This window comes from Aotus nancymaae, unplaced genomic scaffold (genome assembly GCF_030222135.1).
Source record: "Aotus nancymaae isolate 86718 unplaced genomic scaffold, 86718_ANA_hifiasm-v0.15.2.pri h1tg000020l, whole genome shotgun sequence".
In the NCBI taxonomy this organism is placed as follows: Eukaryota; Metazoa; Chordata; class Mammalia; order Primates; family Aotidae; genus Aotus; species Aotus nancymaae.
This window is the reverse complement of record NW_026988432.1, coordinates 35,077,698-35,102,337: the sequence shown is the minus strand read 5'-3', so window position 1 is coordinate 35,102,337 and position 24,640 is coordinate 35,077,698. Positions and strand designations below refer to the sequence as shown.

The window sequence follows — 24,640 nt, the reverse complement described above, 5'->3', positions numbered from 1 at the left end:
TTGGGGTTAGACTAACACTTACAAGTACACGTGGAATAAACAGAGACTTTGGACTTGGAAATCCCAAAATGAGAGACCAAGTCATGGAGAAAAGAAAGATCCATCAGTGTATTTAGAGTATTTTTTAAAAAATTTTAGTTGGCTTTGAATATCCTCTAGGATTTGGAGTTAGCTTGACTTTGGAGCTTGCTTCCTATTTTTCCCTTTGCCTGTGAGTATCCTGTCCCCAACACGTGCTTCATCACCTGATCCCAGTGCCATCTCCTCCACCAAACCTTGCTAATTCCATCTCAGTAAAAAGAGTGATTATTTCCCTGAGGTCCTAATCTGTTTTGTCTGTGCTTGTCTGTTTCTCTGAAATCTGATCCTACGCATTCCTCCCTGTCCTAAGCTCTTGTCCACAATCAAGCTCACCCTTTTCTTAGGGCTTTTTGGTAGGTCTTACAGACTTATAGAACTCTGCCTACAGAGTTCCTCAGGCAATTTTTTGTCATTAAAATCTCAACCATCTGGGCACAGTGTCTCATGCCTGTAATCCCAGCACTTAGGGAGGCCGAGATGGGCATATCACCTGAACTCAGAAGTTGGAAACCAGCCTGGCCAAATGGTGAAACCCTGTTTCTCCTAAAAATACAAAAAGCGCGGTGTGGTGGCAGGTTCCTGTAATCCCAGCTACTTGGGAGGCTGAGGCAGGAGAATCACTTGAACCCAGGAGACAGAGGTTGCAGTGAGCTGAAACTGCGCCATTGCACTCCAGCCTGGGTGACAGGAGTGAAACTATGTCTCAAAAAAACAAAACAAAATAACAAACAAAAAACACCTCAACCAAAATCTATACCTTCAATGAAGCTTTCCCTGACTCCTCACACTAATGTAGACTCTCTTATCTTTTCTTGCTCCCACTATTTCACCCCGCCTCCTTTTCCGACTTCTGTTAGAGTAACTGAGATGCTACAATTTCCTTTTTACTTCTGATGGTTTGAAAGTGATCCATATGATTTTTATTCTTCTGGTGGTTTCTCTTACATTTTAAATATGTATCCTTAGTCTAAAAAAGGTTAAAATTAATTAATATCTTTCTCCTCTGAAATACACTCCAAAATTTAGTTATCATTATCTTTTTCTTCTAAATCCTTATACATATTTACACTTCTTAATGTATTTACTAGCTAGCTTCTTTGCGTATTGCTTCCTGCATTCTGCATCTTCCTCTTGGGCTTAATTTCCTTCTTGTGAAAGCATATCTCTTATACAGTTATTTCATTAGGATTTGTAAGTTGTTAACACTTCCAACTTTTATATTTCTGAAAATGTTTTTATTTTGCACTTTGGTTTTGAATTTAGTTTGAAGTTAGTTGCCTGTTGAAATCTCTTCTGACAGTTATTTCCATGCTATTTTGAAGATGTTAGTCCTTTGTCTTCTGACATATATTTTTGCTTGTAAAAATATATATCATCAATATAATTTTCATTTCTTTAGGAAATTTCTTTCTGGTAGCAGTTGGAATTTATTACGTTCTGAAGGAAGCTTCACTGGGAAATACCTATGATGGTTTCATTTTATTTGTCTTTCTTAGGACTCATCGTGCTTCTTATATATCAGAATTCATACCTTTAACTGATTTTGACATCAATGTTTATTATTTTATCTTCTTCTGCTTACATTGTAGTTCGTTTATTTTTATTCTATTCTAGTATCTTAAAATGGAAGTTATAGTCATTAATTTGAGAGCTTTTTGGTGATATAAATTTTTTTCTCAGTGCTATTCTAGTTACATCTCACATTTGATATGTTGCTTTCTCATTTTTATTTAATTCAGAATACTTTCTAATTTCCCTTTATTTCTCCTTTAATCCATGGGTTAATAAAAGTGTATTTCCATTACAGTTAGGGGAAATATTTTTCTTTTTATTGCTGGTTTTTGAGAAATTTGATTGTGATGTGCCTTGTTAATTTTTTCTCATGTTCTTGTGCTTTGGATTTGTTGAGCTTCTTGGATCTGTAGATTTATAGTTTTTCATCAAGTTGTGCCTTCAACTACTTTTGTGTCCCTCTCCCCAAAGTCTTCAATTTTACATGTATTAGGTTCATTGGAATTGTACCAGAAGTTACTGATGCTCTTTTTATCATTTTAAAATTATTTTTTCTTTGTGTTTTTCCTTTTGGATAGTTTCTTTCTTTATGTCTTCCAGTTAATAAATCTTTTCACCTGCTATATCAAATCTGCCACTAGATACATTCTATGTATTTTTTCTTCTCAGACATTGTGATTTTCAACTTTAGAAGTGTTAGGGGTCTTTTTTTCATATCATCCCTATGTCTAATTAAGTTTTTGTGGATATCTGGAATATGGGTTTTTATTTAATGTTAGTGCCTGAGTCTTTTATTATTTGTTTTCTGTTTGTTCACTCTGCTTTTTCTTCCTCTCACTGTTTCTTCTTGTTTTCTTTTGAGTTGCTTAAACTTTGTTTTAGAATTCTATTTTCAATTATATCTAGTGTTTTACATATATTGTTATTTTTATTAATTTTTTTAGAGATAAGGTCTTTTTCTGTTAACCAGACCAGAGTGCAGTTACATGATCATAGCTCACTGCAACCTCTAACTCTTGGGCTCAAGCAATCCTCCTGCCTCAGTCTCCTGGGTAGCTGGGACTACAGGCATGCACCACCATGTCAGGCTAATTTTTAAACTTTTTTGTAGAGACACGGCCTTATTATATTGCCCACGCTGGTCTCTAACTCTTGGTCTCAGCGATCCTCCTGCCTTGGCTTTACAAAGTGCTGGGATTATAGGCATGAGCCACCATGCCCACACTGTTTTTTCTTTGTTGTTATTTGTTTGTTTGTTTGTTTGTTTTTGAGACAGAGTCTCACTCTGTTGCCCAAGCTGGAGTGCAGTGGTGCGATCTCGGCTTACCACACCCTTGGTCTCCTGGGTTCAAGTAATTCTCCCACCTCAGCTTCCCAAGTAACTGGGCATACAGGTGTCCGCCACCACACCCAGCCAATTTTTGCATTTTTAGTAGAGACTCTAGCTGCCTTGGTTTTTCCCAGATTCTCAGCTTCATCTATTCAATTCAAGGAGTTCACCAGGTTCCGTCCAGGCTCCATTTCCCTGCACTGCTACCTGAACAGTCTCATGTATCAAGCTGAGACAATCCCATTTTTAAACTCTCAGATCTCTCAGATACCACTCTCCTTCACTGTTTGGTATCCACTCTCTTGAAAACTGCTATTTTATTTATTTTATATTTATTGCCCTTGTAAAAAATATTCCATAGGGAGAATAATCCTGGTTCCTGTTACTCTGTCTTGGCCAGAACAGAAATCCCATGAATATTCTTAAAAGGGGGAAAAAAAGAATAAGAAAATGCAGCTTTGGGTAGAGGTGTGAGGAAATGAGAAAAGCCTATGTTTAGGTAAAGCTAGAGGAATTCATGATAATCTGCAAAAATACTTATTACAAAACAACCACAATGTATTTTTCTCCCACACTTGGCTCCACCCCAGAATTATTATTTAATGCCAATAATGAGAGGACCTTAAAATATGCAGCTAATACAACTGTACAATATCTGTTTTTAGCTTTCTTCATGGGACAATGGAAAGAAATGAATCCTTTTCACGAATTTCCACTAAATCTTACCTCTTTTCCAAGGACAAAGTCAATTGCTTCTGGAATCTTTCTGAAGCTGAACTTCTTTCCACCTTCATACAGTGTTCCAGGCAGCCAAATCTCAGAATGATTGATTTTACTTTCAGAGACCTAGACAATGTTATAATTGGAAGGATTTTTAAAGATCAAAAATCTCTCATTTTACATATGGAAACAGGAAACTGAGATGTGGAGGGAATTGATCCATGTAGACCTTGGTGTTGGATGCAATACAATGAAATCACCACAGAAGATAATTGCTTTTCATGTATCATAGATTTGGATACAGACTATAGCCATCAGACTTGCAGACATCAAATAATTTACTTCATGTTAAATGAAGAAATAGAGCTGGGGTCATCTGGATATAAAATGTGTGCATGTGGATTTGCATACATCTAGCCCTTACTCGAAAAAGGAGCTCCTATTTTTTTGTCCTAGAGCTAGAACTCCTTTTGCAGTAGCCCTGGAAAAAATTTATAAAAAGTCAAAAAACTCTCTGATTCAGAAGATTCTGAGAAAAGTTGATGTCATAATATTATGATGTAGAAGCCAGAGTGTGAGCATCTCATCCTAGCTGAAATAGAAATTAGGAACAAGGTTAATATAAGAAAGAGGAAAACTTCTTCTCCCATGGAAACTTTTCAAAATTCCCTTCCAGTTTCAACCACTCAGTGTGCTTGCTATCTTATGTGAACTTATCTCAGGGATAGTTGCACAGGGAGGTTCTTTATAAATAGTGGGAGAGTGGGGCTTTCCTAGACTTTTTGGCACAATTTCAGGCACTTAAGGCTTCCTTCTCATGTCCAATATCTATAGTCTTGGCAGATATCAAAATGTATTAATGATTTATAATATATCAACTGTGTTGAAGAGTGGCAGAGATGAAAGCAAAACATTCAAAAGGAAGGGAATTGCAGGTTATAGGTAGGTGTCTCTGTTTAATAGATTTTAAAAAATTGGCAGAACATAACAAAAACTACTAATTAAACTGGCTTTGATTCCAGATCCCTGATGTTTGATCAGGGACCTAAGAATTCTCCTAATTCCCACTACAGCCACCTCATTTAACATTTTACCCTGTTCAGGGTAATCTCATTAGAACAAATGGTTTGAAAAAATAAATAAATAAACCCAGAAAACAGCAAAGATAATTTTTGAATAATGAAATGATCTCTAAGTGTAAATTCCTTTGGTTCATAGATTCAAAGGTTCAATATTACTTTTGGTACTATCTCAAATAACTAAATTATTAAGATAGCTTCTTAGATTTCTTGTAACTAACTAGACTTATATTGACCAGGAGATTTAATCATTGACTCCCTATATGCCTGATTCCATGTTAGGTACATACTAAGGGCTTGGGCCATTTTGTGGTTGATACAAATGTCATAGAATGAGGGGTTCTTATTGTCACATAAGAAGGCTCTTCCAAACAACTTATGGCTTTTTAGGTTGGTGGTATTTGAGCTGTGATGCCTATGTAGTGTGCAAAGTGAGACGCAGAGCTTTCATAAGTCTGACATATGTTTGCTCTGACAGCTCTGACATAAACCAGCTGTACGTCCTTGGAGCGCCTGAGGCTTCATGTACCCATTTAAAGAGGAATACCAGCTTATTTCTTTAAATTTTATATATATATATATATATATCTCATCAGGTAATGTATGCAACTATTTTAAGAAGTAAAATAGTTTCAAAATCTGCCCCCAATTTCTCTCACCAGAAGCAAACATAACTATTAGTTTCTCTTTCCTTGCTTTAATATTATCTTTCTAAATAATAAGTGTGGCAAACTATATTTTTCAATAAGATCACCATCTCATGTGCTCTTCTTGCAATGTAACATTGATGCTCCTCCCACTGAGATGTGGTGTCTGTGTTTCTTCTCCCTGAATCAAGGTGGGAGTGTAACTATGGTGAAGTAACACTTTGTGACTTCAATGACTAGGTCATAAGAACTGGTTCAGCTTCCACTTAAGCCTCCTGGGGCAATTGCCTTCAGAGTCCTGCTCTACCATGTAAGAAGTTTGAGGTTTCCAGGCTATGCAGTAATTCATGGAATGTAGAGAAGCCACAGGTAGGTTCTTCAGCCAACCATCCCAATTGAGGCCCTGGCCAACTGGCAGAACCAGTTCCATACATGTGAGATAATAAAATGATGACTATTGTACTAAATTGCTGAATTTTGGAATAATTTGTTGTATATTAATAAATAACTGAAACACTAATGTACATTGCTATCTTCTATTTCATTAATTTTAGATGTACTCTATTGTGTATTTTTTAATGGTACTTGACCATAAAACTCTCTTATACCATCAACTCTTTTGCTTCCTCTCTCTATACTTCTGATATAATTTTATATTATAAATTTTTGTTAATCATTGCATTTGCATTCTTATGTCTATAGTGTACTTTGTTCCTTTTCATATTCTTGTATATCTTAAGTGATTAATTAGTGATTTCTTTGATTTTTAATCTGGTTACTTTTCTTTGTACTAAATTGTTTTTCTCTTATTTCAATAGTCTTCAGTACAGTTTTTTACCCAGTTATTTATAGAAGGTAATCTAGCAATTTCATTTTTTTTTTTTTTTTTTTTTTTTTTTTTTGCCTGGAGTCATCCCACCTGGAAACTTCCATTTTCCTTTTATTTTGGCCTGTTGTTTTCTAGGGAATTATTTCCAGCTGTCATCCTGAGACTTTTTGCTGCATTTTTAAACTTCTTTGATGTTTAGCAAGTTTGGATTCCCTGTTTCTCAGATTTCATGCTTTCTTCTTACTTGGTTTCATCTTTTATTTTGGTGAACATGTCCTTCCTGTTAAAAAAAAAATGTACCACAGCAGAAAACCTGACAATAATAGCCCTGAATAAGCCTGTCTCTGCAGTCCGGGTTGGAATGGTATATAAAAATTTTGGGGAGTTTGCATATCTGAAAATACCTTTTTAGAACTTGACACTTGGAAAATTAAAGTTTCTTTGCAGCAACTTTGCCTAAGTTTGAATGGTAATTTTCGGCTTTTGGGCAATGCCATGAACTGCTAGAAGTAGGTGCATGCATTTCTGGGAACAAGCTTAACTTGTATACGGGAAGTAAAAAAAAAAAAAAAAAAGAAGTGACTGGCCCCTAATACAGAGCCTGCAAAAAGTACAACTACTTTCTAGACTAGGGGCAGGGAAAGTAGATAAATATATTTGTAGGAATTGTGAGTGAAATAAAATTGTAGAAACTGGAGAAAGTCAAACCCTCATACATTGCTGGTGGGTATGCAAAATGATTCAGCCACTGTGAAAAACATTTTGGCTGTTTCTGAAAATGTAAAGCATAAAAATACCATATGACCCCGAAATTTTACCTGTGGATATATTGAAGAGAATTGCAAGCAGATTCTAACTGAAAGATATTTTAATAAATATTATATAGAAATATTTATGTCTGCACTATTGACAATACAACCCATGTTCATCAGTAAACAAATGGATAAATAATGTGGTATATCCATACAATGGAATATTATTTAACTACAAAAGAGAATGAAATACTGACCTGCTACAATGTAAATGAACCTTGAAGACAGTTATCTAAGTAAAAGAAGCCAGACACAGAAGGCTACATGTGGTATGATTCTATTTGTATGAAATATATAGACTACATAAGTTCGTAGGAACAGAAAGCAAATTGGTGGTTGCCATGGATGGGGAAAGGAGGAAGTGGGGAATGATTGACTGCTTAATGGGTATGGAGTTTCAGGGTGATGAAACGTTTGGAACTAGATGGAGGTGGTGATTGCAAAACATTATGAATGTACTAAATTCTACTGAATTATTCACTTTAAAATGGTTTATGCTATATAATTTTCACAAGCTTAACTCAAACAAGTGAAGTAGAAAAAGGAGTGACTGGCTCTAATAAGCCTATAAGAAGTATTACTACTTTGTAGGCTGGCTAAGAAAGCAAAAAAAATACATTTGTAAGAATTGTGTGTAAGAGAGAGAAAAAGTGAATGCCAGCATGTATACATGTGAAATGTCTATTTTGACTTTTTAGAAAATTGCTTTCCTTACGTAATGCTTTTAGATAATATAATGTTTTGGATATCAGAACATTCAGATGAGTTCTGGCTAGATAAGTTGTTTCTGAGCCACACACATATATTTTATGATAATGATCTAAAAATTTGTGATCAAATGAGAATACAGAGAAGACAGGTATTTAAAAATATTAAGTACAAGGCAATGTTCAAGAGTTTCTACCTCTAAAGTTATGTTTGCCAAATAATTTTCTTAAAAAATACTATAATTAAAAAAATAAAAAAGAGATAAACAAATGACAAGGTGAATAAGAACCTCGTCTTTGAGGGCCTCCCTTTGGCCAGCCTGATGCATCTCTGCCTCACTGAGTGCATTTATGTGCACAAGAGTGAGTGCTGCTCTTCTAGAAACATGTGATGAGTGCTTGCTGAGAAACCCAGCCCAGCCAGCAGCAGAGTTGTTATTAAGCTATAGCCCTAGAGCCTCCCAGTTTTATTTTATTGTTTCTGGGATGCAAGTGCTATGTAGTTCTTAGGCAACTCTCTTTCCAAGCAATTAAGTCCCCCATCTCAGAAGCCACAGAAAGGAAGTAAATAAGAAGGGGAAGGAGGCAGCTTGGTGGGGGCTTCCAGGTTATTTATTACTTTAATAAATCTGGGCTCCTCCCAGCCCGCCTCAGACTCCTGTTTCTGTCAAGCTCCCGAGGACAAATGATCGCTTAATCGTAGGGTTTGTGGGCCGACGTGGGCGCCAAGCACGGTTTATTGTGCAGGAAACGCTATTAAGTAAGACGATGTGGTAGTGTCCTGGCCAATAAGTCATTAAGCAGAAATTAAAAGCAGAAAACTTCCCAGTACCTTCTATCTAACTTGTACTAACCTCTTAAAGGCAGAGTTGGTTGTGTTTGGAGCTGAGGATAAAAGGCAGGCCCAGGGAGAAGGTTCTTTTTTTTTTTTTGGCATTTGACTCTTATTTTGCTTCAGTTGCTACTTGAGGGGTCACACTAACCAATTCTAGTTACATACTTTCCTGCTATGGACTCTGGAAAAAACGGTTGCAAAGAAACAGAAAACTAACCTTCTTAAACATATATAGGAATCAAGGGTTTCCTAAAACTATAATCTGAGAGTCCTATTTTTGCCTTCTGTATAGTAAGCATGTCATTCTACTCACTATTATACCAGAATACGTCTTTGCCTTTCAAACTGAATTACGTTCATGTAGTAAAAACAAGAATCGTGCACTCTATTGAATATTTTTGCATTTGCTTATTGCAATACTAGTTAAAACATCAGTTTATAATTTTTTAATACTTTAAGTAGTTCAAGAAATGCATGATTCTTTTAATCGGACTGAAGTTTCAAGTCAACACTTCACTGGAGAAAATGTATGAAACTGTAGCACTAATTTCTGAAACGAAGGATTGAGGTTCCTCTTTCCAACTTCTTTCAGTCCATCGCTACTCCACATGTTCCTGCTCTTGTCCTCGAATTACCCACCGAATACTCTCAGTTCGAATGGTAGCATACATAATAAAACTAATTAAAAAGAATAAGGAAAATACAAGCAACCAGTCCACACTTTTTATCAAAGTGCTGAGAAGAGGGCCTATTTGGTCGGCTTGAGTTACCACCACATTCTTCTTGGCTTCTATACCTGTCTGATTAAAAATGAAGATTTTCAGTATTTCCAATGTTCGATCTGTATGATTAAATCTAGTCGTTGGTTTAGCTCCTTGAAATAACAAAATATTAGGAACGGCTACAGTGCCAAACCTGGTAGAAAGGCTGTGACATATTTAAAATTTTCAGAGTGTAATTTTCTAATCCCGTCATGTTTCTCTCCTCACAGTTCATTTTTGGGGATTTCAGACGTTCAGTGCTATTGGAGGCCTCTGTCTGGGCTACGTCGGATTCCGCCACTTCTGGCTCAGTGTAATTCTCCTCCTCTATCAGGGAAGTGTGCTCCAGCACTATCCAGAGAGAAAAGGTTCTCTCGGAGGTTGCACTTTGAGTCCTCCGCTTCTCCAGAGTTACAGGTGCTGCCGCTAGGCTCTGAACTCACTTTGTCCTCAGCTTCCCCAGGAATCACAGACAGCATCACCCCGTGATCCCCTTGGGTATCCAGCCATAGCACCGCATAGGCCTCTTCTGCTGCCCTGTCCTGGCCCATCCAGTCATGTGGGAGCTCCTCCTCACCCAGGTACACAGCCCCTACCTGGAGAGGGTGAGCTGGCTGCTCCTCCAACCATAAGTGACCACTTTCCTCTGCAACCTTGGTTCTGCGGACAGGAAGCTCCAGCACCCGCAGCAGTACTTGGAGCCGCATGACGCGGAGCCGCATGACGTGGGGCGGTAGTCGACCAGCAGCTGGGACCACCGCCCAGGACGAAAGGCAACTGGCCCAAGGCTATGCCAGTGGTACTGCCAGCCCAAGGAAGGCTGGGGGAGGAGAGCGTGGGAGCACGGGCGTGGCCCTGCACCACCATCTTAACACCTGGTAGCTGTGGTGAGCGCCATTTTGAATTCCCAGGGAGAAGATTCTGTCAGCGAAGGAGGAGAGTAGAAGAGGCTGGCTTTAGAATCATCCTGCGTCCTGCACTCCTGAGGGCGTAGCCCCTAGCCGGTTCAATCTGACAACAGCTGCCGTGCCTGAGGATGGTAGGCTGCCAAACTCCTGGCAACAGGTTTTCATTTGTTATCTTACTTGAATTTATTTTTTTAAGTTCTGAGGTACATGTGTTGTACTGGAGCGAGCATAGAAAGTCAACACCAAGATAAAAGTATGCCAAATTGCAGGGTCTTTATTGCCAGTGGCCATGGAGTACTCGCGTCTCTCCAACCTGTGGCCCCTGAAAGGACGGTTTCAAGACCTTTTATGCTCGTAAACCACCTCGGGGGTGAGGGTCAGGGGCACAGGTGGGGGTGAGCGGCTTCAGACATTCAGAGGGCCAGTGGATTCCATAAATCACCTCCTGGGTGGAGATGAGGGTGAGGGGCTCTGGACATTCCAAGGGCCAGGGGACTTTGGACATTCTGATTGTTACTTAAGTGGTTCACAGAAGTTAAGATAAGCATTAGTTTACACATTGTCTAGGTAGGGTGGAAATTACAGACCTTAGTTACTTATTGCAAGTCGCAGGGGCCAAGATAGCGTGGGTTTGGACTGCTTTCCTGTCACATTAGGGTTACAGAGAGCAGTTTCAACGGAAGCCGAGGTATGGCTGAAGTATGCAGTTTATAGGGCGATTACCATGTCATATTCCCCCCTTGTTTTATTTACAGGAATTAAATCATTGATTCCTCTAACAGTTCAGTATTGTTTGTTTGTTCTAAGGGCCCATATTGAGACCTTAATATCATTAATTTTACGGAGTCTACCCTAGATTTTATGAACCTGACCTGTTGGTTTAGGAGGCAGGGGCCGAACATAAGTCCCAGTAGGTGTAGGGCCAGAGGTCCCACCAGGCCCATAAGGAGGGAAGTGAGCCAAGGGGACCAGGAAAACATTTTTGATACCAACTTTCTGAAGCCTCTTGAAGTTGTTTTCTGGTTTTGAGATTCTGTCTGATCAGGGAGAGGCTCTCTCGGATGAAGCCTGACCTATTGGCATAGAAGCAACATTGTTCATTAAGGGTGGCACATAACCTTGCTTGTTTTAAGAATAACAAATCTAGTCCTCACCTGTTTTGAAGAACCATTTCAGCCAAAGACTCAACCTGATCAGTGAGTTGGGAAATGGAGTTTTCCAAGTGACTTAAATCAGTATCTATGTGCTGCGAGAGAGTTTTAAAATTTTGGTCCCCAGTTATAAGAGCTGATATTCCAACTGGGGTGGAGCCAGCAATGCCTAATCTAACCAGTAGAGGGATGACGATAGGGCCTTGCTTCCATCGGGCAGTAATAATATCTGATGAGGCCAGGAGGTTAAGTTCCTGTTGGCCATTATAAATGTGGTCTCTAGGGAGGATGTGTACTGGGGTGCAGAGTATGGGAGCAGAGTTGCTGAATTGGTATGTGGAAATGCAGTTGGTGAGGCCAAAAGTGCAGGCTAACCAAATGGTATCTGGGGCCCGATAGTAAAGGTTTTTACCATTAAAGATTACATTGTGGGAGACATTACAATAGTGCCCATAGGGAGAAACTGCAAGGGTGTAATTTGGGGAGAGGTAGCAGTGCCCAGACCCTTCTATGTCTCCCAGGGCTAAATGGAGTGTGGATTGGGAGCATGAAGAATTGGACAGGTTGGCAGGTAATTGGGAAGCCAACCCTGTATAAAATGGTGGTTGAGGGTTTAGACAGAGCCAACAGTCTTTTCCTAAATCTGGGTTAGATTTGTTGAGGAGGTGGTGAGCTGAGGACAGCAAGGTTAACAGGGTTGTATTCTCTTCGAGGACAGGTTGTAGGGGAAGTTGTTGAGGGGGTGTATTGATTATTGGGCTTTATATTTTTAGGGGGGCCTCTTGTTGTATGACCTGGGCAATTGGTCCTATAGGGCAGTTGGGTCTAGGTGGAGTTATACGCTGGATGGTAAAGATGTTTCCCATGTCCTGTCCACACATATATTTCTGAGACCCCAGGTTTGCCCCATTGTCCATCTACCATCTGGGGTAGTTACAGTTATCTTGAGTGGGTTACAAGTCCCGGTGTAGCAAGGGGATGGGGGAGAGTCTCAGTTAAAAGAGATGAAGGAGTCTATGTTTTTGGCGTATGCTGATATAGTGGAGATAGTTTCACAACACTAATGGGGGCAAAATAATTCATTTAAGTCTCCACAGTTCTGTCATTTTTTTGGGGTGAATCCTGGGCACAGATATAATCCCATGGTCTGGAGTTGTTACTCTGCCCCTGAACTGCCACACCAGGCTATGCCTCCACTTGTTCTGAAATTTCGGTTGGGGCCCAGGAGGGCACAGAGGTCTAGGGAGAAGGTAATGGAGTTCTTTGGAATGTACTCCAGGGTTAAGTTGACTAGGGTGGATCTCTTCCCGGTTAAGGAACTAATACATCCTCCAGTGGAGCCCTCCATGAGGACCCATTGATAGTAAGTGGGTTCTAGGGGGGGATTGCTATAGGGATTTGTAGCACAGATTAGCATGGTGAGGGTGGTGACCGCAAAGAGCACACAGGTCTTAGCTTTAGTGAATCGGAGGATGAGTGCTTGATGCTCCATTGTCCTTCCAGTGGGGCAGTCTTGACGTGGGTGTGATGAATCCAGGCCATTAGTCTGTCCACCTTGAGTGTGGTGGGAGTGGTCAGGATAACCATATAGGGTCCCTTCCAATTGGGGGTGAGGCCAGAGGTGGCGAATCTTTTACTAAGGACAGAGTCTCCAGGCTAGAAGGGATGTGTCGGCTGGTCTGCGAGGTCCAATGAGGTGGGACGGGTGTCCTTAATGAGCTGGTGTACCTGAGATTGAACAGACTGGAGCACCTATAAGGACTTAAGGAGTGTATAGTTATGGACTTCAGCATGCACAGTATCCGCGGGTCTGGGGAGTAAGGGAGGGGATCTGCCAAACATAATTTCAAAAGGGAAGAAGACTTTCTGATAGGGTGTGCATTAGATGTGGAGGAGGACAAAAGGAAGCAGGCTGACCCATTTTTCACCAGTCTCTAGGATAAATTTTGTCAGGGTTTCTTTTAGGGTTGGGTTCATTCATTTGACTTGCCCTGAACTCTCGGGACGATAGGCACAGTGTAATTTCCAGGATATACCCAGGGCTTTGGCTAGGCCCTGAGAAATTTGTGCATTAAAGGCTGGCCCATTGTCTGACCCCAGCATTAGAGGGAGACCAAACTGAGGAACAAGGTCCTATAATAGGTTTCTTTGTGACCACCAAAGCAGTCTTGGACCTAGTTGGGAAGGCCTCGACCCATCCAGAGAACGTATCTATAAACACAAGGAAGTATTTATAGCCATTTGCTGGGGGTTTTACTTCAGTGAAATCTGCTTCCCAGTGCTCCCCAGGGCTAGGCCCTCTGAGTCTTACTCCTACCCAGCTAGACCTGTTCCCTCCCAGATTTACTCGGGCACATACATCACACGGAGTGGTAATTTTCTCGATAAGTTCATGTAAGTGGGGAATGTAGTATTTGGCTTTTAGCAGCTCAGTTAGTTTGGTCTGTCCTAAGTGAGTGGCCTGGTGTGTGTCCTTAACTAGGGCCCCTCCTAGAGCCTCAGGAACCACAGTCCTTGTGTCCAGTAAAATCCACCATCCTGTGGAATCTTGTGTGCTCTCTTGTTCTTTAGCAAAGTTTTCTTCATCAGATGAGTACATAGGGGTAGGGGGCAGGGTTGGGGCCGGCAGAGTTACAAAAAGAGTCAGAGGTTTTACTGGTCCCAAGGCTGCTTATCTGGCTTGTAGGTCAGCCACCCTATTTCCCCTCACCTCTGGTGAATCTCCCTTCTGGTGTCCTTTGCAGTGTATTAATACCACTGCCCTGGGCTTCTATATAGCCTCTAGTAGGGCTAGGATTTCTTCTTTATTTTTTGATAGTTTTTCCCTCTGAGGTAAGTAGTCCTCTTTCTTTATAAATGGCTCCATGTACATGAGCCATTGCAAAGGCATACGCTGTCCATGTAGATGTTAACAATTTTTCCTTCTGCCCAGTCTAGGGCCTTTGTCAGAGCTATGAGTTCTGCCTTTTGGGCCGAGGTTCCATGTGGAAGAGCCTGGGCCCAGACAACCTGGTCTAGGGTGACTACAGCTGCCCTGGCATACCTGACTCCGTCGACCGTGAAACTGCTGCCATCCGTATACAATACCTCCTCTGGGTTCTGTAGGGGGACGTAGGTGAGGTCCAGTTGAGCAGCGTGGAGGACGTCATTGTCTGTTGGCAGTCGTGTATGGCTCCTCTGGCTCGCTGTCAGGTAGCAGTGTGGCAGGGTTTAAAACTGTAGCCTTTAAAAACTTTATGCAGGGCTGGTCCAAAAGTAAGGCCTGATATTGAACTATGCAGGCATTTGACATCCATTTTCCCGGAGCTCCATGGAGTAGTGACTCCACTGAGTAGGGTGCCACTAAATTTAACTCCTGCCCCAAGGTTAGTTTGTCCACCTCCTTGAGTAACAGTGCTGTAGCTGCCACCAACCTCAGACAAGCCAGCCACTCAGAGGCTATGGGATCAAGCCTTTTTGAAAGGTAGGTGACTGGCTGGGACCATAGTCCCAACGTCTGGGTGAACACCCCCTTAGCAACTCCCTGTTTTTCATGCACAAACAACTGGAAGGGTTTAGAGATGTCTGGCAAGGCCAAGGCTGGGGCCATAATCAAGGCAGTCTTGAGCTTGTCAAAAACCCTTTGCTCTATCTCTGTCCATGTCAAGGGCTGATTTCCTCCAGTGCAGGCATACAGGGGCTTCACTATCTCGGTGAATCCCAAAATCCATAGCCTGCAGTACCCTACCACCCCAAGGAATTCTCTTGGTGTTTCTTGGTGGGGGTGGGTATTAGCAGCACTACTTGGACTCGGCTGGGTGCCAGTGCCCGGTTGCCCTTCTCTATGATATAGCCCATGTAAGTAACTTTTGGTTGGCAGAGTTGGGCCTTTTTAGCTGAGACCCAGTAATCCAAAGTCTGTAGGGTCTTTAGTAATGACTGGGTGGTCTCTTTACAGGCCTCCTGGGTTTTTGTAGCCAAGAGTAAGTCATCCACGTATTGGAGTAGGGTACACTTGGGGGACTCAGCTCAGAAGGCGGAAAGATCTTGGCTAAGTGCCTCATCAAACAGAGTAGGGGAGTTTTTGAACCCTTGAGGCAGTCTTGTCCAAGTGAGTTGCCCCAAGACCCCAGTTTCGGGGTCAGTCCATTCAAAAGCAAATATGGGCTGCCTAACAAGGGCCAGTGGGATGCAAAAGAATACGTTCTTGAGATCCAAGACAGTGTAATGGTGATGTTCTGGGCCCAAGAGACTTAGGAGTATGGATTTGGAACCATAGGATGGACAATTTCCACTCATTTGTTTACATCCCTTAAGTCCTGTACAGGCTGATAGTCCTTTGTGCCTAGTTTTAAGATGGGGAACAAGGAGGTATTCCAGGGGAACTTACAGGTAGTAAGGATCCCTCCTTTTAGGAGTTTGGCTATATGTGGAGCAATTCCCCATCTGGCTTCCTGGCTCATGGGGTATTGTCATACCTGGACTGGAGTTGCCATTGCCAATAGCTGGATCATGACTGGGGTACGACGACTTGCCAAGCTTGGAGAATTTGTCTCAGTCCATAATCCCCGTACATTTTCTTGGAACTGGCAGAGGAGGTCTGATGTTGGTGGTTGATCTGTCTCTGAGAATAAAGCTTCCTGCAAGAGTTACTCATCTGACAGAGCACAGGTGATGAGGTTTTGCTGAGGTGGCCCTGATGCCAAGGGAGGAGGAATTGAGAGGCAAGCCTGACTCTCACAGAAAGAAATATTTGCTTGAAGTTTGTGAAGTAAGTCCTGTCCTAGGAGTGGGTACAGACACTCTGGAATGGCTAAGAAGGAGTGGGTAATGGTGCTGTTCCCCAGATCAATGAGTCAGTTGGTGGTCCAAGGGCTTGTTGTGGTTTTTCCTGTGGCCTCCTAGATAATTGTTTTTTACTGGATAGTGGTCCCAGAGGCTAAGGATTGAGTGGGCCACCCCGGTGTTGACTAAAAAGCTGACAGGTTTGTCCCCAACTCTTAAAGTGACCCTGGGCTCCTGGAGGCTTAGTAAACAAGAGCCCTGGCCCCATCAATCCTGACCTTCTAAATTGAGGATAGCCCTCAGTGGCTTTTTCTGAGCGGTTACTGGTCTTTTTCTCTTAGGGCACTCATTTTTTCTAATGTTTTTCTTTTTTACAGTTATGCACATTGGTTTCTTTGTAACAGGGGCCGGGGACCCGGGGTTCCTTTTGCAGGGCCCCCTGCCCTTGTGGAATGACTTGTGTCTCCTGAAGGGCTGCTATTACTGCCTTAGTGACATTTTGTTTTGTATGGCTCCAGGAGTATCCCTGTTATTAAAAACTTTCTGGGCAATTTCCAGCAATTGAGTTACATTCATTCACTGGAATCCCTCTAACTTCTGTAACTTCCTTTTAATATTTGGGGTTGACTGGGAAACAAAAGCCAGATTAATGGCCCACTGATTTTCTGGAGCCTCAGGGTCAATAGGAGTGTAAGTGGGATAAAGTCTTGTAGACCGCTTAAGGAAGGCAGTTGGCGACTCCTGCGGACCCTGAGTTACAGTCCCTATTAGGGTCCCTACCTCAGACAGGTTAGTAGGCTTGTGGGCTGCTCCCCTAACCCCTTCTAAAAGGTACTGGTGAAAAGTGTTCAGAGCCTGGTGACTGCCCAAGGTGTTGGGGTCCCATTGGGGTCGGGTAGAGGGAAAAACCTTTTCAATTTGGTCCCTTTTTTTTTTTTAACCGTTCCTCTCCCTGGACCTATGATGGCTTTCAGGGCTTCTTGTCTAATTTTGCCTCTTTCCTCTGTGGTGAACAGAATCAGTAATAATTGTTGGCAGCCATCCCAAGTGGGGCAATGAGTCTGGAGTACAGATTTTAAGAGCCCTGTCAAAGTCTGGGGCTTCTTAGAGAATGGGGGATGTTGAGCCTTCTGACAGAACTTACTCCATTGTAAAACTTCTGCCGCCTCAAGTTCCCCAGCCTCCCAGCACAACTCCCTCCCGGGGAACTTTACATCTCAGCAGGTTCCTAACCCTCCCCCTCTCACCATCTTCGCAGTTCTCCAGTACGAACCCCTCCCGGGAACTCTCTTAGCGGTTTCCTAGCACGACCCCCTCCCAGGAACTATTAAACTCAGCAGTTCCCCAGCCCCTCCCCTCCTGCACAGCCCCTCACACTGGATGGATGTATCTGCCAGCTTGCAAGCCACAAAAATCCCCTTTGCCATGCCACAGGTGCTGTGTGCCAATTTTGGGTGCAGCCCAGCAGCTTTTCCCTTGCTCTTAATAAGATTTGTTCCAGCACTTGGTGTTTCAGCCCTCTCTTTAATTTCTATCAACTTCCAGTTATATAAGTCACTTGACAAGAAGGGGATGTGAACAAAGAATGGGTGACCCCCGATTGTCTTCTCCAGTTGAGGGTGCCTCTCAGAGAGGAAGGACCACCGGTGGGTGTGGAGCCCCACTGTGGGTGTGCAGGGGGGACAAGATTTGGTTACTGGTGCTGTCCAGGGGAGTGCTGAGGCCCTGGTTCAGAGGGCCTTGAGTAGGGTGATCCTCCGCTGGGGGCAGGGAGAATGGCCTGCACTGTAGGGGCTTTCTTTGGGCCGGCTAACATGACCTGAAGTCCAGCCTGTTTTATGCAGCGTTTCAGCCATGGAGGGGGTTGTTGGACTAAATCCAACCATTGGTTAATGTATGGAAACTGGTCAGGGTGTCCAGCTGTTCCTGTGACCATTTTCCATACAGCTTGGATAATTTTTTTTTTTTTTTTTTTGAGTCATAGGTCCCAGTGTCAGGCCACCCAACTCCAAAAGACAGCCATTTTAGTTTACATAAAGAGTGGAGTTTTCCACGGGTTAATTTCACCCCATATTGGCCTGAAAACCCGACCTTGAATTTGGTCGTCATGCATTGGAGGGGGTTACAAGGCCGGGAGCTAGATGACCCCATTTGGTTTTTCCTTCAGCTTTTGAATTTCCCCCAAGAGATTTCACTAATTTAAGACTGGCTTCACTGAGGATTTGAACCAACAACCTTGCAGTTGCAGGCTCTATACTTTAACTACTGTGCTAACAGGTCACTTACACTACAAAGAGTCAGAAAAATTTCTTAAGCTGTATTTTGGATGCAAATACTGCACCCTGAGGTGGTGTGGCCTGCCTGAAAGCCAGGCGGGGCTGGCCACCAGCAGAGAAAGAAAAAAAAATGCTTTTCACATCAGTTTAAAACTGAGCTCACAGTTGCTTGGCCGGCTGCAAGTTCCCTGCCCCTGCAGCTTTTAGTCGCCTTGACACAGGGGCCCTAAAAAGCTTAAATTCCTCTCTCCCTATCTCTCTCTCTTCTCACTTTCTCTCCTTTTTTTTCTTTTTGTCTCTGTCTCCTCTCTCCTCTCTTTCTACTCTCTCCTCTCTGTCTACTTTTTTCTCTCTCTCCCTGTCTCTGTCTCCTCTCTCTTCCTCCTCCTCTCTTCTCTGTCTATTCTCCCTCTCTCTTCTCTCTGTCTCCTCTCTCTTCTTCCCCTCTCTTACTTTCTTGTCCTCTCTCCTCTCTCCTCTCTGTCTACTTTCTCTTTCTCTCTTCTCTGTCTACTTTCTCTCTCTCTCTTCTCTGTCTCCTCTCTCCTCTCTTCTCTGTCTACTTTTTCTCTCTCCTCTCTTCTCTGTCTCCTCTCTCCACTTCCCCTCCCCTACTTTCTTTTCTCTCTTTCGCTGTTTCTTTTTCTTTTGACAGAAGAGACAGTTACTCCTTTTTTACCCTAAACGGGCAAAGAGGGCTGGTAGTTTCTTCTTTAAAGTTTGATTCCCTAAGACAGAGAAAAAAAAACTACACCCAAGTAATCAGGGACAGAATTTTCTCTCAGACATGAAAAAAAGGAAGAATGAGGCCTTAATGATAGAATAAGAAGAAAAAAAGGAAAGAGAACAGAATTAATTCCAGGGGTGTAAACTCAATTAGAGTTCCTTGAAGTCAATGGTCACTTAGCCAATGTAGAATATTATCCACCTTAAGAGTAACAGGTCTAAACCACTGTATATCAGCCAACAGGAGTCTAACAAAACTGGTGAATCTACAATAAAGACAGAACCAAATATAGGACTGACAGACAAAGGATGGGTGCCCCCCAGATGGGAGACCAGTCTGATGCCTGCCCTGCCACGTCCCCAGAGGGATGTTTCAGAGCATCTTGGCTAAGGTGTACCCATATAATCCCTGGGCCTGGTCACCTCAGAATTTTCAGTCCTGAGATGAATCACCATTATGCCTTATGATGTCCCCGTGGAACTGCAGGTAAAGGCCCATACAAACCCTGTAGCCTTCCAGCCGTGGGAGTACATATATACACACTCACTCTCTCACTGACACCGAGGTTATGGAAAACAACCAAAAACTAAATAACCCGAGCCTCCACTGAGGTAACCGGAGCCTCCAGTGAGGTAACCTGAGCCTCCAGTGAGGCAAGCTGAGCCTCCAGTGATGTCTCAGGTAGGCTTGCCTGGTCAAAGTTGCAATGACTGCTTCCGGTCCCTCAACTCAGGCCCCCTGATGTACTGGTCCCCTGATTTCCAGACCTGACTTACCTCCAGAGGTTTCCAGGACCCTGAGGAATTTTGGGTGAATGTTGGCCATATAGTTGCCCATCCTCCATGGGGCTGGAACTCTGGGCCCTGAAACGTCTCAGAGGGTGCCTCCCCTAGAGGTCCCTGAGCTGGGAGCGGCCACCCAGGCGAAGTTCTAAGGGCTTTTGTCCAGGTGATGGAGGAATATAAATAAAAATCTTGTTGGGGCCTCCAAAATGTTGTACTGGAGCAAGCATAGAAAATCAACACCAAGACAAAAGTATGCCAAATTGCAGGGTCTTTATTGCCTGTGACCACGGAGGACTCGTTTCTCCAACCCATGGCCCCCAAAAGGAGAGTGTCAAGACCTTTTATGCCCGTAAACTGCCTCAGGGGTAAGGGTGAGGGGTGGGGGTGAGGGTGAGGGGCTTCAGACATTCAGTGGGCCAGTGGATTCCATAAATCACCTCCTGGGTGGAGATGAGGTTGAGGGCCTCCGGACATTCCGAGGGCCAGGGGACTTTGGACATTCCTATTGTTACTTAAGTGGTTCACAGAAGTCAAGATAAGCATTAGTTTGCATATTGTCTGGGTAGGGTGGAAATTACAGACCTTAGTTACTTATTACAAGTCACAGGGGGCAAGATGGCGTGGGTTTGGACTGCTTGCCTGTCACATTAGGGTTACAGAGAGCAGTTTCAACAGAAGCCAAGGTATGGTCGAGGTATGCAATTTATAGGGTGATTACCATGTCACATATTTGCAGGATGTGCAGGTTTGTTACCTAGGTACACATGTGCTTTATTAAATCCTTGTGATATGTGGAGCACATGACTACCACCACATGAGAAGGCAGCTGGAACTGTGACACTTGTTTTGGTCCCTGTCAGGTGAAAGCTGGGCTAGCCAGGAATAGGGGCCACCTTCATCCCAGCTGCTGTGTTTCATTGGGAGCCAAAAATTGTGACCTCAGGGAATTAGTCTCAAACTTGAGCTTGAGTTCGTTCAGGCACTGTGATATTCTCTTCTGGACCAGAGTACTGTTTCTCCTCTCCAGATTGAAGGAATAAAGTAATTGAAGAACTTTAAATAAAGGCTGATCACCTGATCACTACTTCTAACAGTGTGGCAAAGAAATCTAAAGGAAGTGAATAATAAGGGAATGGAAATTTCAACTCGCCTTAACTTTCAGTTCTACTGAATTATTCTATCTTTGCCTAATCCTTCCCACTTCCCACTCTTTTAACCTCATCTTCCTCTCTTTCACTCTCTCTCTCCCTTAATAAACTTTAACTTTCAGAGAAGTTTCAGGTTCACAGCAAAATCGAGGATAAGGTATGGAGATTTTTATGGGGGTACACCCTTACCCCCATAACTGCACAGCATCCCTTGCAATCAATATCCTTCACTAGAGTGGTGCATTGGTTATGACTGATGGACCTACACTCACATGTCATTATCACCCAAAGTCTATACTTTATATTAGGGTTCATTCTTGGTATAGTACATTCTATGTCTTTGAAGTGTAGAGAGGCAATATTTTACTTCTACCCTCTTAGGGTGTCTGGCTGGGTATGAAAATTAAATTGATATAGATTCACAGGAGAAAGCATACAGATTTATACACATACATGGGAGCCTCCATAGAAAGAAGAAGCTGTGAAGATGTGGCAAAACCCAAATGCTTACATAATAGGTTGGATACTGTGGCAATTGTGGAACAGTGACTAAAATATATGGGGAGGCCAAAGGAAGAAAATAGTTATTTTAACAAAGTCTATTTGTACAGATTATTTTTTCAGTCTTCACTTCCCATCTCTGCAGACAAGAATGCTACCACTTCTTGTTGGGAACCCAACCGTGTGAATGCTTACAAAGTGAGTTTCACAAAATGGATGGTTTTGAGCCCAGACACAGGGATGCCTGAAAGAGGGAAGTCAAGATAAAAGGAGTCAGGAACAGAAAAAGGGAATCTAATTAAAAGATAATCAGGTGATTGGAACCAGAACACCTGCTGTCACGAGAAACAATGTCTTGATGTAAGTGTTGTTTGTGAGCACCAGGAATGTCTATTACCCTTTACGACCACTGATTGTGTATCTGCCATCTTTATTGTATAGAGCATGTGATTTAGTGATCAGCTTTTCCTCTTGCACCGATGTAAACCAGAGCCTGGAAAATGTATATAATCAAAGTCTTTGAGAAATAAAGTTGTTGGTGAAGCATTGACTTCTCAACCCTCCTGACCCCGCTTTGTCTGTCTTCTTTTCTTCCTGCGCACCCCCCACTCAGGTTGGAATCCTCTTGCTGGTTGAGAGTTCCTGGCAGAGCTTCTTTTTATTATTGAATTTTTTGCTACAAGGATGGCATTATTCACATGAGAATTTCCTCCCATCTCTAGTGATAAGCATGTGTTTTGTCTCTTGATACAGGGAGGTCAGAGTGAACTCTGTGTCTGCTGTTTTTCAAGTGTCTTTAGTTTAAAACAATCCTTATGCCAAAGTGGCATATTTTAGGGTGATATATTCTGCCACTCTTCAAGACAAATATATGATGACTCTATATCCACCACTATATAATAGAGGATTTTTAAGGGTGTTTAAAATAGTTTCAATACCCTAACAAGACAAATATATGATGATTTTCTATATCCACCATTATATAATAGAAGATTTTTAGGGTATTGAAAATAGTTTCCATCTATTCATCTCTGCTACCCCCAAACTCTGGCAATCGCTGATCTTTTTACTCTCTCTATAGTTCCCTTTTTTCCAGAATGTCATATAGTTGGAATCACATGGTAAATAGCCTTTTTAAATTGCTTCTTTTACTTAGTAATATGCATGTAAGTTTTTTCCATGCCTTTCCACAGCTTGATAGCCTGCTTCTTTTTATTTTATTTAACTCTTACTTTAGTTTCAAGGGTAAATGTGCAGGTTTGTTATATAGGTAAACTTGTGTTATGGAAGTTTGCTGTATAATTCTTTTTCTCACCCAGGTGCTAGTTACTTTTTTCTGATTCTCTTCCTCTTCCCATTCTCTACCCTCAAGTAGGCACCAATGTATGTTGTTCCCTTCTTTGTGTCCATGTGTTCCCATCACTTAGTAGCTACTTGTAAGTGAGAACATGTGGTATTTGGTTTTCTGTTCCCGTGTTAGTTTGCTAAGGATGATGGCTTCCAGCTCCATCCATGTTGGTGCAAAGAAGATAATGTCATTCTTTTTTATGGTTACATAGTATTCCATGGTATTTTGTTCAGTCAGTCTACCATTGATAGGCATTTAGGTTGATTCCATGTCTTTGCTATTTTGAATAGTGATGCAATGAACATACATGTATCTGTGTCTTTATGGTAGAACAATTTATATTCCTTTGGGTATATACCCAGTAATGGGATTGCTGGATCGAATGGTAGTTCTGTTTTTAGCTCTTTGAGGAATTGCCACACTACTTTCCACAATGGTTGAACTAAGTTATACTCTCAGCAAGAGTGTATAAGAGTGTATTTTCTCCACAGCCTTGCCAGTATTTATTTTTTGGCTTTTTAATAATAGCCATTCTAACTGGTGTGAGATGGTATCTCATTGTGGTTTTGATTTGAAATTTTCTAATGATCAGTGACATTGAGCTTTTTTTCATATGCTTCTTGGCCACATGTATGTCTTCTTTTGAAAAGTGTCTGTATATATCCTTTGCCCACTTTTTAATGAAGTTGAATTTTTTTCTTGTAAATTTGTTTAAGTTCCATATAGATGCTGGATATTAGATCTTTGTCGGATACATAGTTTGCAAATATTTTCTCCCATTCTGTAGGTTGTCTGTTTACTCAGTTGATAGTTTATTTTGCTGTGCAGAAACTCTGAAGTTTAATTAGTCACTCATCAATTTTTGCTTTTGCTATGATTAGTTTTGTCATCTTCATCATGAAATCTTTACCAGTTTCTATGTCCAGAATGATATTGCCTAGGTTGTCTTCCAAGGTTTTTATAGTATGGGTTTTAAATTTAAGTCTTTTATCCATCTTGAGTTGATTTTTTTATATGATGTAAGGAAGGGGTCCAGTTTCAATCTTCTGCATATGGCTAGCCAGTTATCCCAGCACCATTTATTGTGTTAGGGAGTCCTTTCCCCACTGCTTGTTTTTGTCAGCTTTGTCAAAGATCAAATGGTTATAGGTGTGTGGCTTTCTATTTAGACTCTCTATTCTGTTTCCTTTGGTTTATTTGATAGTTTTTGTACCAGTGCCATGCTGTTTTGGTTACTGTAGCCCTGTAGTATAGTTTGAAGTTGGGTAGCATGATGTCTCCAGCTTTGTTCTTTTTGCTTAGGATTGTCTTGGCTATTCAGGCTTTTGGTTTCATATAAATTTTTAAATAATTTTTTCTAGTTCTGTGAAGAATATCATTGGTAGTTTGATAGGAATAACATTGTATCTATAAATTGTTTTGGACATTAAGGCCATTTTAATGATTTTGATTTTTCTGATCCATGAGCATGAATTGTTTTTCCATTCGTTTATGTCATCTCTGATTTCTTCTTGCAATGTTTTGTAATTATCACTATAGAAACCTTCCACCTCTCTAGTTAGCTGTATTCCTAGATATTTTATTCTTTTTGTGGTAGTTGTGAATGAAATTCATTATGATTTGGCTCTCTGTTTGGCTACTGGTGTGTAAGAATGCAAGTATTTTTTTATGTTGTTTTCTGTGTTCTAAAACTTTGGTAAAGTTGTTCGTCAGCTGAAG

The 24,640-nt window shown here is 41.8% G+C and overlaps 1 pseudogene; it reads right to left on the bottom strand.

The window, feature by feature from the left end:
- Positions 1-9,151: 9,151 nt before the first annotated feature.
- LOC105708986 (thioredoxin domain-containing protein 15-like) lies at positions 9,152-9,864 on the bottom strand (annotated as a pseudogene).
- Positions 9,865-24,640: the final 14,776 nt, after the last annotated feature.